The sequence below is a fragment of the Narcine bancroftii genome, chromosome 3 (genome assembly GCF_036971445.1).
Source record: "Narcine bancroftii isolate sNarBan1 chromosome 3, sNarBan1.hap1, whole genome shotgun sequence".
NCBI lineage: Eukaryota > Metazoa > Chordata > Chondrichthyes > Torpediniformes > Narcinidae > Narcine > Narcine bancroftii.
Genome location: NC_091471.1, coordinates 344,852,399 through 344,867,821, shown reverse-complemented (window position 1 = coordinate 344,867,821; position 15,423 = coordinate 344,852,399). Strand labels below are relative to the sequence as shown.

General features: G+C 38.2%; 1 long non-coding RNA gene across 20 annotated transcripts in view; it reads right to left on the bottom strand.

The window, feature by feature from the left end:
* The window catches only part of LOC138759328 (uncharacterized), a 189,310-nt gene that overhangs the window by 94,184 nt on the left and 79,703 nt on the right, over positions 1–15,423 (bottom strand). For 2 of the 20 annotated variants that reach the window (XR_011354747.1, XR_011354745.1), the window contains exon 4: positions 664–711. The exons of 16 other annotated variants lie outside the window; for them this stretch is intronic. This is a non-coding gene — a long non-coding RNA (uncharacterized lncRNA). Of the gene's footprint in view, positions 1–663; positions 712–5,378; positions 8,389–15,423 lie in introns of those variants that run through there. 2 more of the 20 variants (XR_011354742.1, XR_011354746.1) reach the window with 1 other exon arrangement.

Below are 15,423 nucleotides of genomic sequence, written 5' to 3'. Positions count from 1 at the left end.
TCAGGACTAGATTCTTTAGACTGCTTCCCTGGTGCTTTATCCGAGCACTTAGGTAAGGAAAAGAGAAAGATTTCAGTTGTCTCTTTCAGTTACTCATTCACAATCTCTACCATGGTATTCAAAATTCTGGAATAAATAGGATTAAATTAACAAGACTGAGTGAAGCTTTTTTTATTTTACTTTCCCGCACTTACTGATCAGAAATTGTAGAACATTATGGTTGTTCCTCTTTCATTCTTTCACCACATCTCCCGTTTAACATATTTTATCTCTTTATCGCTGCCAAAACTAGAATGATTACATTACAGGAGTAATGCAGAACAAATTTTACTGGTAATTTGTTTACTGCTAGTCCGGAAAATATCCCACATCAATCTCACATTTTACTCAAAAGCCTTGTTTTTCCTTCCATCGAAGCACGCCCTATTAAGGCTTGCCAACTTCATATTGAACTTTTACAACACGTTCATAGGATATTGAAAATATTCCTTGTACAGTATAATTCCATTGGGAAGTGGAGCTGAGAGTTCAAGCATAAGCAAAGTATATTAAAAGTTAAGAATAGATTTTATCATTCCTTGCTGTGAGAAGAATAAGGGTGCTGGAGAATGGGATTCTTGGGTTCCTAAATGTTTTGGAAAGATTATGAATATTCATGTATACCTTTCTACTACGTTGACACTCTTGACTGCAGTTCCTCAGGATTGTATTCTACAAAACATTAAAACCACATTTACTTCTCTGCCTTGTGGAAAATTGAACATAAAATATAATTCAGAACAACAGATATACATTTAATTTTTTTTAAATTATTGTGGCGTTGAAAACACAATTGCATTCTATTGCCTTGTGACAATGAATAGAATCACTGGGTGTTTCCTCGAGGAAGAAAATAAAGGTATTCAGCTCCTTAAATCAATTATCACATTCAATTAACTATATCTTAGCAAATGTATTCATTTCAGATATATCAATTTCCGATGTCCTGCATCCACTGGCCTTTGTACCAACATGGTTTAAAATAGGCCTTGTACGAGAACGCCCATCCCAATTCCACTTTTCAACAGCCTAGCCTCTAATTTGCTAAATGTACACATTGCTTTTCTCCGTGTCTGTCCAAACAAGTCCCTTTACCATTTAATAAGCACAAGTTGGATGGCACTGCAATCTACTGATCTCAAAGGTTACATTTAAGCAAATAGTCCATTTAATTTAGTCCTTTGTACCTTGATCTTATTCCGATCAATACTTTTTTTGTATGCTAGAATCGAACCAAAGTTTTATACAGTGGAAGCATTGCTTCTTTATTTTTTTCTATTCTATCTCCCTTGACAGAAAAGGTAACTAACCAATTTAAATTACATTTCTTTTAACAGTGACTAATCAATTGGAGAGAAATTCCAATTGTAGAACTGGAGAACCACTGTAAATCTTTCAGACCAAATTGCAGTTCGTGCACCAGCGCAGGACCGAAGTAAAATAACACGTCTTCTTTTCCAAAGCAGGAGTCTCCCCCTTAATTATTCTGGCATCTAAATCTTCTCTTCCAATGCTCTGCAAATACTGTATAGCAGACACTGGGAATAAATGATTAAATTGTGCCGAAACAGATCTTGATCCAGCTGAGCAGGTTCAATCAATTGGGAAAGCCCATCAGATTCTTCCTGAGGCAGTTTGCTCAAGTTCTGCACATACCTCTGTAAGAGAGATTTCACATTCGTCTTTGAAGACTTCATACATCTGAAGCTGAAGTAAATTTAATTACACAACTTTTAAAGTATCATCTAAACTTTCCAATCTATAATTCCTTTTGCTGGGTCTATGATTTAAACTCAGTTAGTTCTAATTATAGTTTGGAAAGCATCAGCACCAACCATTAAAGGTGTGAGGCTCCTGCTTAAAAGTTTTCCAATTTCTTTAAAAAAAAACAGCTTAAACTCCTCATAGCAACCAAGACGTTTTTCATCACATTCCCAGCTAGTAATCTGAGAAGTATCTCTGACAGTGCTTTACAGGAGGCATTTCTAGATAATGTTCCTCATGTGTGGTTTGGACCAGTTCAAAGGAGTGACAGGCATCCCAGTTGACAGCAGCACAGGGTAAAGTGCAGAGGCTACAAGTAACAATTACAGCTAAACAAATATCTCTGCCCTAGGATTGCAATATCTGGGAGAGATTTGAGCCCGAACAGAAAATAACAATCAGACCATGGTGGCCAAGATCATGTTGCAGGGATTATAATATGGAATAATATAGCCATGGAAAGTGAATTTTCTCACCAGTTCCCAATAATTGATCAGTGAACATTATGACAAAGCTGAAATTATTTTCAACACTTGACCTTACTAAGCAATTGCATGTACAAGTAAGTTTTTAATTATTTACATCATGTACAAGGTTTTGTGAAAGTAAAGGAATACTTTTATTTTTCACACTATGAACCAGACTGACCAAAATACATACAGACATTTTTCTCTTGAATATATAGTGTCATTTTCTCCCCTTTTCCACCTCCCTTCCCTCCCTCCCTCACCCCCACTTCCCATTTATTCAAAGTTCAATCTATATGATACATTAAATTAGTAAAGGAATACTTCAAATGTCAAATATAATTAATTTTAATTCACTCTTTAATTCAAATGTGAATCCAATAAAAAATAAAATTAATATTTGTTTGCATTTGAATAACAAGAATTATATTGACAGAAATGATCAGTTTATACATCTTATTTCCTCCTCTCTATAATGATTAAGTTGAGTCCCATGCAGCAGATGCCCGATGAAGTTAACATTTGACCTGATATTAATAGCGGAGCATCTCCAGGTAGCACAAGCAATTTTCCAGCATGTTCCATGTTCTGGATGTCCATGTATGGCATGGAGCATTTGAGGGCTTGGATGATCTATGCAGGACATCAGCTATGCCTCTATCTGAAAATTATTGTAAACTAATAGCTATTGTTTGGAGGCTCAAATTAAATTGGGGAACAACACCTGATCTTCTGTTTGGGCACCCTCCAACTGAATGGTGTTAATAGAGACTTCTCCGATTTACATTAACACCCCCTCCCCCCCAATTATTCACCCCATCATTTTTCCCCTAGCTCTCTCTCTCTCTCTCTCTCTCTCTCTCTCTCTCTCTCTCTCTCTTCCTTTCCTTCTATCTCCTTTCACAGATCTAAATTCAATTCTCACCTTTCCTCTTATCACATCCAATTAACATCTTTTGTTGTTCTGGACTCCTCCATTCTTCAGTCTTTATTCTGACACCTTCCAGTCATTGCCTATACCTTGAAGAAGGTCTCAGGCCCGAAACATTTGTAATATATCTTTACCTCCTATCATTGATGCTGTGAGACCAGCTGAGTTCCTCCAATATTTCTGTGTGTTTTTACTACAATCACAGCACCTACAGTCTTTCACTCAAATTAAGCTGGCTCACTCGATGAAAAATACAAGCATCATGGCTGCAGCCAAGATAGTAAGCAATGGCCAGGATAATTCATTCCCTATAATCTGTAAACTAGGAGGAGGAATCCCTTAGGATTGCACTGCAAGATCCCATGACCTCATATACTTTACCCACAAGGAGTCATTTGTGTCTTTGTCTATGGAGAAACCCGTGGTTCATACAAGGTTACCATTTAGTTCCTTCTGCTGCTCTCTGGCAAGACAGAATTAAATTATTTCTCTGTGAATAAGGACTCTTACACATTAATGGAAGATAACTGACAGCTAGGGATGGGGCACCTGGTAAGCATCTGTGAGGGCATCTTCATTCGATGTAGTCACGTGGAAGAAATACTTGGTGAACCTCCAGGACACATAAGAATTTCAGCCTAGAAACTCAAGCTCCTGTTCCTCCCAACAGCTCAGCACACTCAAGTTATTCTTCAAATTATTCTCTCCTCTGAGGTAACAACCAAATCCTAATTCTTGCAGAAGCCTTGAAGTCAGCAAACATTAATTCAGCTGCAGTCACACCAGTCTCAATGGACAACTGAAACCATAAACAACTACAGTAGAAGCCCAAAAAATCTGGATGCCAAAAATTCAGACCACCCGAGAATCTGGACCTCGCAAGGTCTCAGACTTTTAAAACTTAGCTGGCTTTTACGTGCATGCAGGTACAAGTTCGGCAGGTGCACAGCAATGACTTTATTTTTTTCTTTAAAACTGCTCATTTTGAAGAAATTAAGCATGCTGTATTTGCTATCAAAATGTATCTGCTCATCTTGTTATTCCTCCTTCAATATGAATTTTAAAAGTAGTGCCCGAGTATCTGGAAAATTTGAAAATCCAGACTAACCCAACCCCCAAGCAGTCTGGAGTTTCAGAGATCTACTGTACATGAAGCACAAAATACTTGTGGGATCATGGAAAAATTCAGATAAAGTGAACTGCAATCAACGTGTAGGGATGGCAGATAATTCCAATTAGATATTACAGCTGGGGTGTCCTTCCAGGCTTCCACCATGTATTTAAATATGCAAGTAAACTGAAGCATTGAGCTAAAAACTGGCAATGCCAGTTTTTCTCTCAACCTTCCACATTGTTGCCATAACCTACACGCTGTCCTCCCCGGTGCCAATGTGCACTCTTGCTTGCCATCACTAATGCTCTAATCTATGTGGCATCCAATGCGATTCATCCCAAAAATGTGTGCCAAGGACTCAAGAAGCACAATGGACTGAAATCACCTGAATTTCTTGCCAAGGTATCTCAATTTCTTTTTGCTACTTGTCTATAATTTGTGCTGCTAGTCAATTCTCTACAGGGAAAGCAATAACCTGGAGTTAATTTGCATGCATGAGTTAAGATAATCTTCATATTACTGTTTGAGATACACCAATTACTGTGTTGAAATGTTAGATTTTTAACAAAGGGCTACAATGACGTTCAAAAGAATGATTTCCATATGGCTTGCAATCTGCCTGTCTAAAGTTCAATACTGTACTGCATAGGCATTTTCTCAGCTTAAATACGTTCATGATCATCAGGTTAAATGGAGGATCATTTTCTAAGATTTTCCAGAGGCGGTGAAATTGTGGAAAACTCACTAGCAGAGAGAAACAGAAGTTGAATTAAAGAAGTGCTTAAAAGGTTTCAGAATCCTGTGAGATGTTATGGGTGACAGTTGGCTAAATGCTCAAAATTCTGATTTCATTTTGGATGAAATGTATCCCACATGTCTAACATTACCAAGTCAGTAAGATAAGAAACCAAGTCTATTGGTGAACTAGATGGTCAGGATAAAACCTTTTGCACTGGAACACAAGATTGTTTCTTCTCTAGCGCAAAATTTGATGAGAAAACTGAACAGTTTTTAACAAAATTAAATAACGACTTGAACTTCAGGACATAAATGATCCACTCAATTCTCCCAAAATGTGATTTTATTTTTTTTAACAGCTTGCAAACTCAGGAAGAAATGTGCTTTTGTTTGAATTATCCATTTTACAAATAACATCGCCCAGGTAAAAAATGGTGGTGGTAGAACATCCTAATAAAGTAATACAAGTAGTCCCCGAATTACAACCTATGTGGCTTTACAAGGATCTGCACATACGACCAAATTTTAAAAAACATATATATAAAATGTACATGGTTTATGTTGTATCTCACAAACTATAACAGGGATACAGGGCACTTAAGAGCCAAAATGTTCATTCTTATCTTGTTAGCCAGCATTCCGGGGTCTCGGGGCTGGGCACGGCCATCTTGATTCCTGTGTGTGCGCAGTGGATTTGCGTATTGGAGTTCGGTTGGTGCATACACGAGAGTTAAGGGCGTGTGCGCCAACCAAACGCTAATACTCGAACCCACCGAAGGCTCACTCGTGCGCCAACCGAAGATTCGCGCATGCGCACAGGAATCAACATGGCCGCACCCAGCCCCAAGTCTCCGGACCACCGACTCACGAGGTAAGCGTGGACTAGAATGTGGAAAGATTTGCCGAGCATGATCAATAAATTCAGGAAGCTTTAAGCTATTATTGTCAAATGTACCATGAAAAAAAGAATTAATAAAAAAGTTTACTTTAAAACTCACATGGGCACAATTCTGACTTGTATCCATTCCGAGATATGACCCATTCTTCGGTCGCCATTACGGTTGTAAGTCGGGGACTATCTGTATATAATTTGAAAAAATATATACTATGGCTAATATTTGTGTATATCATGGATGCCAGCGGTGGGGGGAGACTACTCTGTTTAAGAGGAATTTGGACAGACTTCAATTGGCAGGTTATTGAAGGATATGCAGGCAAAAGGGTTAGCATAGGCAGGGGAGAGTAAATGGCCTACATTTGTGCTGTCTGACCTATAACTCAAAATCCCCTATTATTCAGCTGACACAATGGCTCATGGTATTTTCCAAAGATGCTTATAAAAAAAGAATGGAGATTTGCAATTGCAAGATGTGTAGAAATTTCTTCAAATACTGGGTGGTGAATTTTTGCAATTCTCTAGTCTAAAAGGTTGCAGAAGCTCAATCATGGGTGATATTTAAAATAGAGGTGGACAAATTGTTAAAAGATTGTGGAATTGAGGGATAGTGAAATTTGGCATGAAAGAGTCGAGGCCAGGAACAGATCAGTCACGATCACATTGAGGGGCCTATCCCTGTTTTCTTGGATCTTACTAGTCGTTCAGAGCAACATTCAAGCAGGCTAACGTTATAGAAGTGTGAAAGAAAGTTAAGCAATACTCCATACAGTACAAAAAAAATCTCAGATTCAGAGGAAAAAGATAGGATACATTTCTAAATAGATTTGTGGTACTCGATAATTATGAATGCTATGCTTTTCACTATTTTCAGTGTTTTAACCACGTATGAAATGTCAAAGAGACGGCAATAACTATTAATAGATAACCTACGTTATTTTCCTTGCTTGTGCAAAAATGGTCTTTTCAATGTTGGCAAACCTTCTGCATCTCGGGATCATTTTGCTCTTGCGTTATTTCATTTTACAGAGCGTTTCTCCCTTGAGTGATGCTAGATACGTAAGAGCACGCTCTTTTCTGGAATACTGAGGTACACAGAATCTGCTTGCATTGGCTGCTTGACCCTCACGACATTGCTTTTGCTGGTATAATGTACAGCAAAATAAAATACAGTTTATTTAATCAGATATACTTTAAACTGACTGCGTCAGTACTTCTCATATCTACTTCAACTAGATCTCCTATCTTTACAATATATTGGAAATCCAATGATCAGTGTTTAGAATTTAAAATGAAGGCATGAACATTTATTTTCCTGACTTCAGAACCAACTAAAGTACCGTCTGAGGAAGGAGTGCAGGAATCGTAAGCATACATGTATCTTCAGGATAAGTCCTGGAACAAAACAGTAGTTTGACACCGATGGGAGCTTTGATGCTTTTTCAAAGGAAAATAAGGAGGAAGTATTCAGCCATTGTCTCAGAAACAGTTGTTACCTGAGGCTGATTCCAATGCAGAAATCTAATAGAGGCTTCAAATTACTATACATCGGTGTCAGAATAAAGCTCAAAAGGACAATAACTTGCACCAGAGCTGTGAAATTGGATCTAATCTCGATATTATTCCAGGAAGATTTACCATTGCAGCTGGGTTTGTAAGAGTGTGTGGGTCTGACTTTCAAAGGGGGCAGATCATTTTCACCGTTTAGCACTCGATAAACTCCATCAATGTTGTAAATGGTGAAAGCAAATATGATTATTCGATCACGTTAGGTGCTGAATATTAATGTGTATGATGCACATTTCCAGTCTTCATCAAATATGTTGAAAGGTTTGTGGTCAGAGAGAAGAGTTTAAAGGTCATGGAAGGAACGTACACCTTCTCTGCCCTCGCCACATAAATAATTTCATTGGTTCGTTTTACTCCATTTTTTTTGTTTGGTATGGACTTTGTTTATTTACATTGTAGGGATCAATAGCTTGCTTTGATGACACAAGCTCATCTTTGCATGAAAGGATTCATAATTTGATTATTTTTGTGCAAGTTTATCACAAAACACTTGTTGATTACCAGGCAACCTTTTGGGTAGTATCTACTTACAGAGAATATAATGGGTACCTGGAAATGATTACAGAGCAGTAATCTCATCAAGGGTTTCGGATGTCAGTTTGAGCTGCAAGAGCATTGCCTTAGAAGCTTTGTAATCATCACTTAGCTGTAAAACTGGGACACAGTATAGAAATCAATGAGATGCATACATTAAAAAAAACATTTTTTTGCATCATTGTTGGATTATCAGTTCATTCAAATCAGCTTCCATGTTGCAGGAATTATAATGAATCGGTCGTAGCACACTATCCGTTTATAATTCTTGGTTGGCTGCCTCATTTTTCTGGCAATTGCACAAAACTAGTGCTGGAAATACCAGGTCAGACAGTTTCTGAAAGAGTAAAGAACATTTTATGCCACAAGGAATGATCTCACTTGCAATGTTAACCTTATTTTTAGATACCGATTGACATAGTGGCCAATTTTTTTTTAAATTGTTTAAATTTGGGTTTTTTTAAGTAATATTGTACATCGTTACTCTGACCAAAAGGCCAAGCATTCCTTTGTGATTGTGAAGAGAAATTTGAAGTGCATTTTCCCTTTGGAGACGGAATATTATAAATTTGCTTCTCCAGGCAATCTGTTCAAGGCAAATATCAGTATTTGTATCATTAACTCTTCTTGTTTAACAGGTGCCTGGAAGATAAGTTTGGGATCATAAATTCAAAGTATCGGTTCAACTGGCACAAAGAAAGCTGGAAAGTTATTTCTGTTCAAATATGCAAAGGGACTGTCCTGAAGCATTTTCTATGTGCTTGGTGAATGAGCATGTAATCAAAACATAAATTATACCGAGATTCTGTTCAAAAGATCTTATTTCCGCCAATACAAAAAAGAAAGTCAATTAGGGTTGCAAAATTAGGGTAAAGTGATCATTTTTCCTTTCTTTCTGGTGTAATTTTCTTTCAATCCCATTAATGTTATAGGTACAAACATGAGCAGTTAATCATTTACTTCCAATGTCACTTTGAATTTTGTTGCTGGCATTTTGCTTTTCTTTGATGGCAGATAAGAAATCAATTGACTATACATTAATCTTTATAGCTCACCTGTGACAGAAAGACTATCTCATTTAAATCTAAAACAGCATCATACTGCTGTTTTAGCAGTTGCAAACAGCTGCATTTTGTTTTACTTGCACATGGTCTTTGCCATCAATACTTCATGAAACCAGGCAATTGCAGAAATCAGAGTTCAGCAAATGAAAATGGCAGAATATATCATGTTTCACAACACCTATTCTTTTGACAAAATTCCAAGGGTTTAAGCAATAATTTCTCACTTAATCTGTTCTGCAATGAAATAAGTACATTCTCCTGTACATGCTTTTACATATAAATATTCTCTGCGAGTCTTTCAAAAGCTATGAAGTTTAATAATATTGAAAGTTATGTAAAATGATTGATGAAGAGGCAGAATCTCGGTTGCCATGCAAAACCTGGTAGTGCAAGGGTAATTTTACATTTATCGCGTGGTATGATTTTGATTAATTCTTATATGAGACACTGCTGTTTTGTTGAGAATGATTTCCTTCAAAAATAGGATGCTTTATGTGTAGTTCTAACTCCATCTTGTGCTTGTAGCTACACAAAGAAGTGCGCAGATTTTACACTGTCATGGAGTTGAGTTGTTGTTGACTGAAGAGTATCAGACAATGATCCAGTGTTGGGCCAATGTCTGGAAAAGTGATAGTGGCAGACAATGGAACTGTCAAATCCAGAGATGAGGTTGAGAGGTATAGACAAAGTCACCTTGTATATGGAATAACTGGAAATATTTCTGAAGGAAAATTTACAATTGAGGTTCCGGGCAGGATACAGAAAAGGTACATGGGAATAAGAAGGCCCTATTGTTGCCTGTGCCAGAGCCAGAGATACTTGAGATGTCAGAGACTATTGGCAACACAAACTACAGTTGAAGATCAGAGAGATCAAAATCTGCTGCTGCCAGAGATTTTTATGAGCTGTGTAGTTGGCACGTGCAGACAGAGACTGGAGAAAATGGTTAGTCAAGCTAAAACTCACAGACAGAAAGGTGCAACCTCCTGATCTTAGATCAGACATATAGTGAAAAGACTAACTGATTTATATGACTGAGTGTGTATTCAGGTTAAATTATAGAAAATGGTTGGCTCAGAACAGTCATAGAAACAGCATAGAGATGAACTTTATGGACCATTACAGTCATACCAATAATTTTGCCTATCTACCCTAATCCCTATTGCCCACATTAGATCCATATTCCTCTATGTCTCATCTATTCAGGTGCCTGCCAAAATGCCTGTTAAACATAGTGATTCTATCACCATCCTCCCTGCTAGTGCATTCCTAATAACAACCACTCTTGTTTTTGACATGGAAAAAATACTCTTCTTTGGAGGGGGGTGGGAAGGAGGGAGGGAAGGGAGGGGGAAAAAAGGGAGAAAATGACTGTGTATATTCAAGAGGGAAATGTTTGTGTGTATTTTGGTTAATATGGTTCATAGTGTGAAAAATAAAAAAATATATTAAAAAAAGGAAAAAATACACTTCTGACTATTGTAAGGTAAAACATCATGAGATGGGAATGTGTAGGGAGTTACCCTGTACAGGGCAGTAACAAGAAGGGGAGGTGTCCTTGTACTCTTGTTAGGTAAAACATCATGAGATGGGACCGGAGAAGGAGTCACCCAGTACTAAGGAGTAACAGAATGCATCCTTGTACTTACAAGATAAGAGAGACATTGATGGATTGAGAGGCAGGAAGCTAGCAGGGAAAGGATAGCAACAGTTTAAGAGAGACATTGATGGATTGAGAGGCAGGAAGCTAGCAGGGAAAGGATAGCAACAGTTTTAGTCATTGGACAAGTAATGATATGATGATGTTCTAAGCATGTATCCAAGGGTATAAAAAATCACCATTTTGCTGATAACGGCAGAATGCATTCTCCGACTAACTTGGTTGGTCGCAAGTGTTACAATCCGGTAATAAAGAACAAAGAACCCTGATTTCGACTCAGCCTGGTGTTTGTCTCACTCACTCATGAACAAAGCAGACCTAACACTATCTACCCTATCGATGTCTCATAATTTTCCTTCTTTAAAGTCACCAATCAGCCCCCCCCCTTCACTCCATGAAAAAATAAGACCAACCTATCCGATCTTTCCCTATAACTAAAGTCTTCCCATCCTTTGGTGAATCAATCTGCAATCAGATCTCTCCTATGCTGTAATAGGATGATAATATTTGAGAAAAAAATGTAAAATGGCCAGTGGTATTGTGATGGCACTTCAGAATCTTGCGTGTTTTCATTTGTGTTCCTATGCCAACATTTAGACAACAAGGAAGTAATGTAACCAAAGAAATTGCAACCCCTTTATGGTCAGTATTGGGTCACATTCGCCATCCCAAAGCATTGATCTGTATGAAATTTTGAAAATGATACATTTGGTTCCCTTATCAAAATTATTGTGAACAGCTGAGGTTCAAGCACTGATCCATGTAGCATCCCATTTTCACGACTTACCACATGTCAATATGACCATTTATTGTTGTCTTTCCACCATCTCTCAATTCTTGCCAGTAAACATAGAAACATAGAAGATAGGAGCAGGGGTAGGTCATTCGACCCTTCGAGCCTGCTCTGCCATTCAACGAGATCATGGCTGATCTTAAAGTTCAGTACCCCGTCCCCGCCTTCTCTCCGTAACCTTTAATACCCTTATACTGAAGAAATAGATCTAATTCCCTCTTAAATATATTTAATGAACCTGCCTCTACTGCCCTCTGTGGCAATGAATTCCACAGATTCACCACCCTATGGGTCAAGAAATTCCTCCTCATCTCGGTCCTAAATGGTTTGCCTATTATCCTCAAACCATGGCCCCGGGTTCTGGATTTTCCCATCATTGGAAACATCCCATCTCCATCCATTCTGTCCAGTCCTACCAGAATTTTATAGGTCTCTATGAGATCCCCTCTCAATCTTCTAAACTCCAGGGAGTACAATCCCAATTTGCGCAATCTTTCCTCCTAAGTCATTCCTGCCATTCCAGGTATCAGCCTGGTGAATCGCCTCTGCACTCCCTCCATTGCAAGAACATCCTTCCTTAGATAGGATGACCAAAACTGCACACAATACTCCATGTGTGGTCTCACCAAGGCCCTGTACAGCTGCAGTAAGGTATCCTACATTTGCCTCCCAACATCAGGTGCCTCAATTCCCCAAACCAATCTCTTTTGAGAATTTTATGAAAAATCTTCTGAAATTCCAAGTGCATTAATCTGCTCATTTTCTCCTACGTATGTCAGCCTCAAAAACCTCCAGTAGAATTTGTTACGCATGATTTTCTTTTCATAGCCCATGTAGCATATTTTATAATAGAAAGGGCTCTTTCGAACTGAGAGCTTCTGATCAGATTGATTCGTGATGACTTGCAGTTGAGAAGGTTTCAAAGGTCAAGGAATACATAAATTGAATTTATGAATAGTTAAATACACAAAAATGTGTATATGTAATTATTTAATCTATTATGTATCTTATGTGATTAGAGAAATGTTTGGTATGCATTTATTTCCTTTCTTATGGGAAGTAGTGTGTGGTGGACAAAAAAAAATGGCATCATGTTGCATACCCTTGATGCATTGGTTTGAGAGATATTTTCTTCAATAAAAGATGTTCTTTCTATAAGTCTACCTCAAAGTATTTCTACATGCAGTAACACATGGAAACCCTTGGGCACTATAATTTGTATGGTATGAATGCCACAGATGGGAAGGAAAAGAGAGTTTCTGTTCTTGTTCTGTACCTCGCCATCTCTCTGCCAGAAATGCATATGGATCATCGTGCTGTCATTCATATGAAAGTCCACACGTGAAAACAGTTAATTGAACAAGATGCCAGAAAGAATCAATGTCTCAAGAGAATTTGAGAAAATTGGAAAGCAGGAATTGATCTTGTTTGTGACATTACCTGTTATTACCAGCATTGGTCTTTATACTTAGAGCAATAAAGATTTTTACAGTGAGGGGGATGCTGTTTCAGTGACAGGTGTTACTATGAATATTCACAGTCAGTGAATTGATTTCTTATCCACAAGTGTTCTGCAAATGGCAAGTAAAATAAACACTTCAAAGTCAAAATGACTCACTAATTATTTATTTTTGTAGAAACTTCATAACTTCAATGTTAAAAGTCGGGACTGAAAAGCATCTTGTACAGAACATATTTCACCAAAGAGAGTGAAATATTTGTTGTTTGATGTTAAAAGAAACAACCAAATCGAAGGGTATAGGTTTCAATTCCCTCCCTCCAGCAACATTCCTTCAGCCTCTAAATTACTTTCTCTTTCCTTTGATCCTTGACCTTTCTCCAATCACATCTCACTTGCTGCTACCTTACTTTCTCTCTTATAATAATCCTCAAAATGAATTGAGGCACTTAGAAGCACAGGGCAACCCCCACACACCATTCACCAGTACAGTACCTAGCACAGGTCACCCAACAAAATTGCACAAGACGACTGACACAGAAACTTGAGGTAAGTACTATTTACGAGTTATTAAGTGTGTGATTGAAGTTGAATAAGTATTATGGTCATAGTGAATTATCCCTGTTTAGCATAACTCACAGATGCTTTAAGTTTGTTTTGCTAAAGTTTATTTTATGATTTACTTGTCACAGGACTGATATGGACCTCCTACATATCTGTGTAGACATTTCAAACATCCATCCATGTTAAGTTATAAGGCATTGGCTAGTTTGGTGAAAATAGGAATAACATTAGAATTAATCATTCAAAATTGAAAAATTATTTCTTTTGTAACTGATCTTATTCATAATCAGACTTTACCCTTGTCATTTGATCTTCCGTGATGTTGAACTTGGAAGGTCAGCCCCAAGTACACGTTTGCTTTTGCAACAATGGCTGCACTTTAGGAGTGCAAGGGCAACTTAACAAAAGTGATATGTACATCAAAAAGCCTCTGCTAACTTTCAGTCAGGATAAGACTGAAGGTTAAAAAAAAAAGACCGTGAAACAGCACAATTGTTGTGAGCTGATGCCATCTGCTTTCACTTTTTTATCCCCCCCCCCCCCACACAGGATTTACCACTGACACATTTATATTTCACCAGTTCTCAATGTGAAGCATTTCACCTTTTCCTGAACTCTGTCTTGGAGCCTCCTGATTTCATATTTCAATTTGTGGCTAATTATTTTTACTGCTTCTACTGCTGGCCCAGAGTTACAAGGGCCACTGTTAATGTATTCGTCACATTCAAATGGATATGTCTTTCAATGCTATCTTGTGTGTTTATTTGCCTTCCTTCTACAATTCCCTGCTTATGCTGGAGACTCAGAACTTACTTGTTACTGGACGGACTTTTATTTTCTGTCAGCTGTTTGCTGCAGATGGGGACACACACCTCCAGAGTTGTTCCAATTCAATACCGCAGAAATGAAGTCAAGTGAGCAGCATTTATTGAGCAGCTCATTTCTGACTCTATTTTTGTTTCCCGACAAGAAGTGTACAACTGCTATTCCCATATATTAATTTGGGCCACAAACATAGGATATCTCACGTCTCCAGAATGGAGGACCATTGCCTTCCCAAGATCATGTTCTATGGCGAGCTCTCCAAAGAAGAGGTACAAGGACTGCTTAAAGAAATCTCTTGGTGCCTGCCCCATTGACCACCGCCAGAGGGCTGATCTCACCTCCAACCGTGCATCTTGGCGCCTCACAGTTCGGCGGGCAGCAACCTCCTTTGAAGAAGACCGCAGAGCCCACCTCACTGACAAAAGACAAAGGAGGAAAAACCCAACACCCAACCCCAACCCACCAATCTTCCCTTGCAACCGCTGCAACCGTGCCTGCCTGTCCCCCATCGGACTTGTCAGTCACCAACGAGCCTGCAGCAGACGTGAACGTACCCCTCCATTAATCTTCGTTCGCGAAGCCAAGCCAAAGAAAAGAAGAAAGAAGAATATAAAATATGTCCCTATTATATTTTTTGGATATCAACTATATATTTTTAATAACTTAATCAATGTTGTTCAATAATTGTGAACGTTTTTAGCAGCTGGCTTGGCCAGTTGACGGTTGTTTAAGCACTTTCATGTCCTGGCATATGATTCCAATCAATCCAGAAGACCTGAGATGAGACTTATGACCAGCTCAGGTGCTACCAGAAGGTCTGCACAGGTAAATGTGGACTTTACAGATGGGGGAGTGGTGAATCATACACAGAAAATTACAGATCAATATCGATTGATGATAAATTATTGTCCAGGATCTCCTAATCATTCACATGGTGTTTCAGCATTTTTATTGTCTGACAAAGATCAAAAGTGAATCATCCATTCATCTCGTCCAAAATATGGATG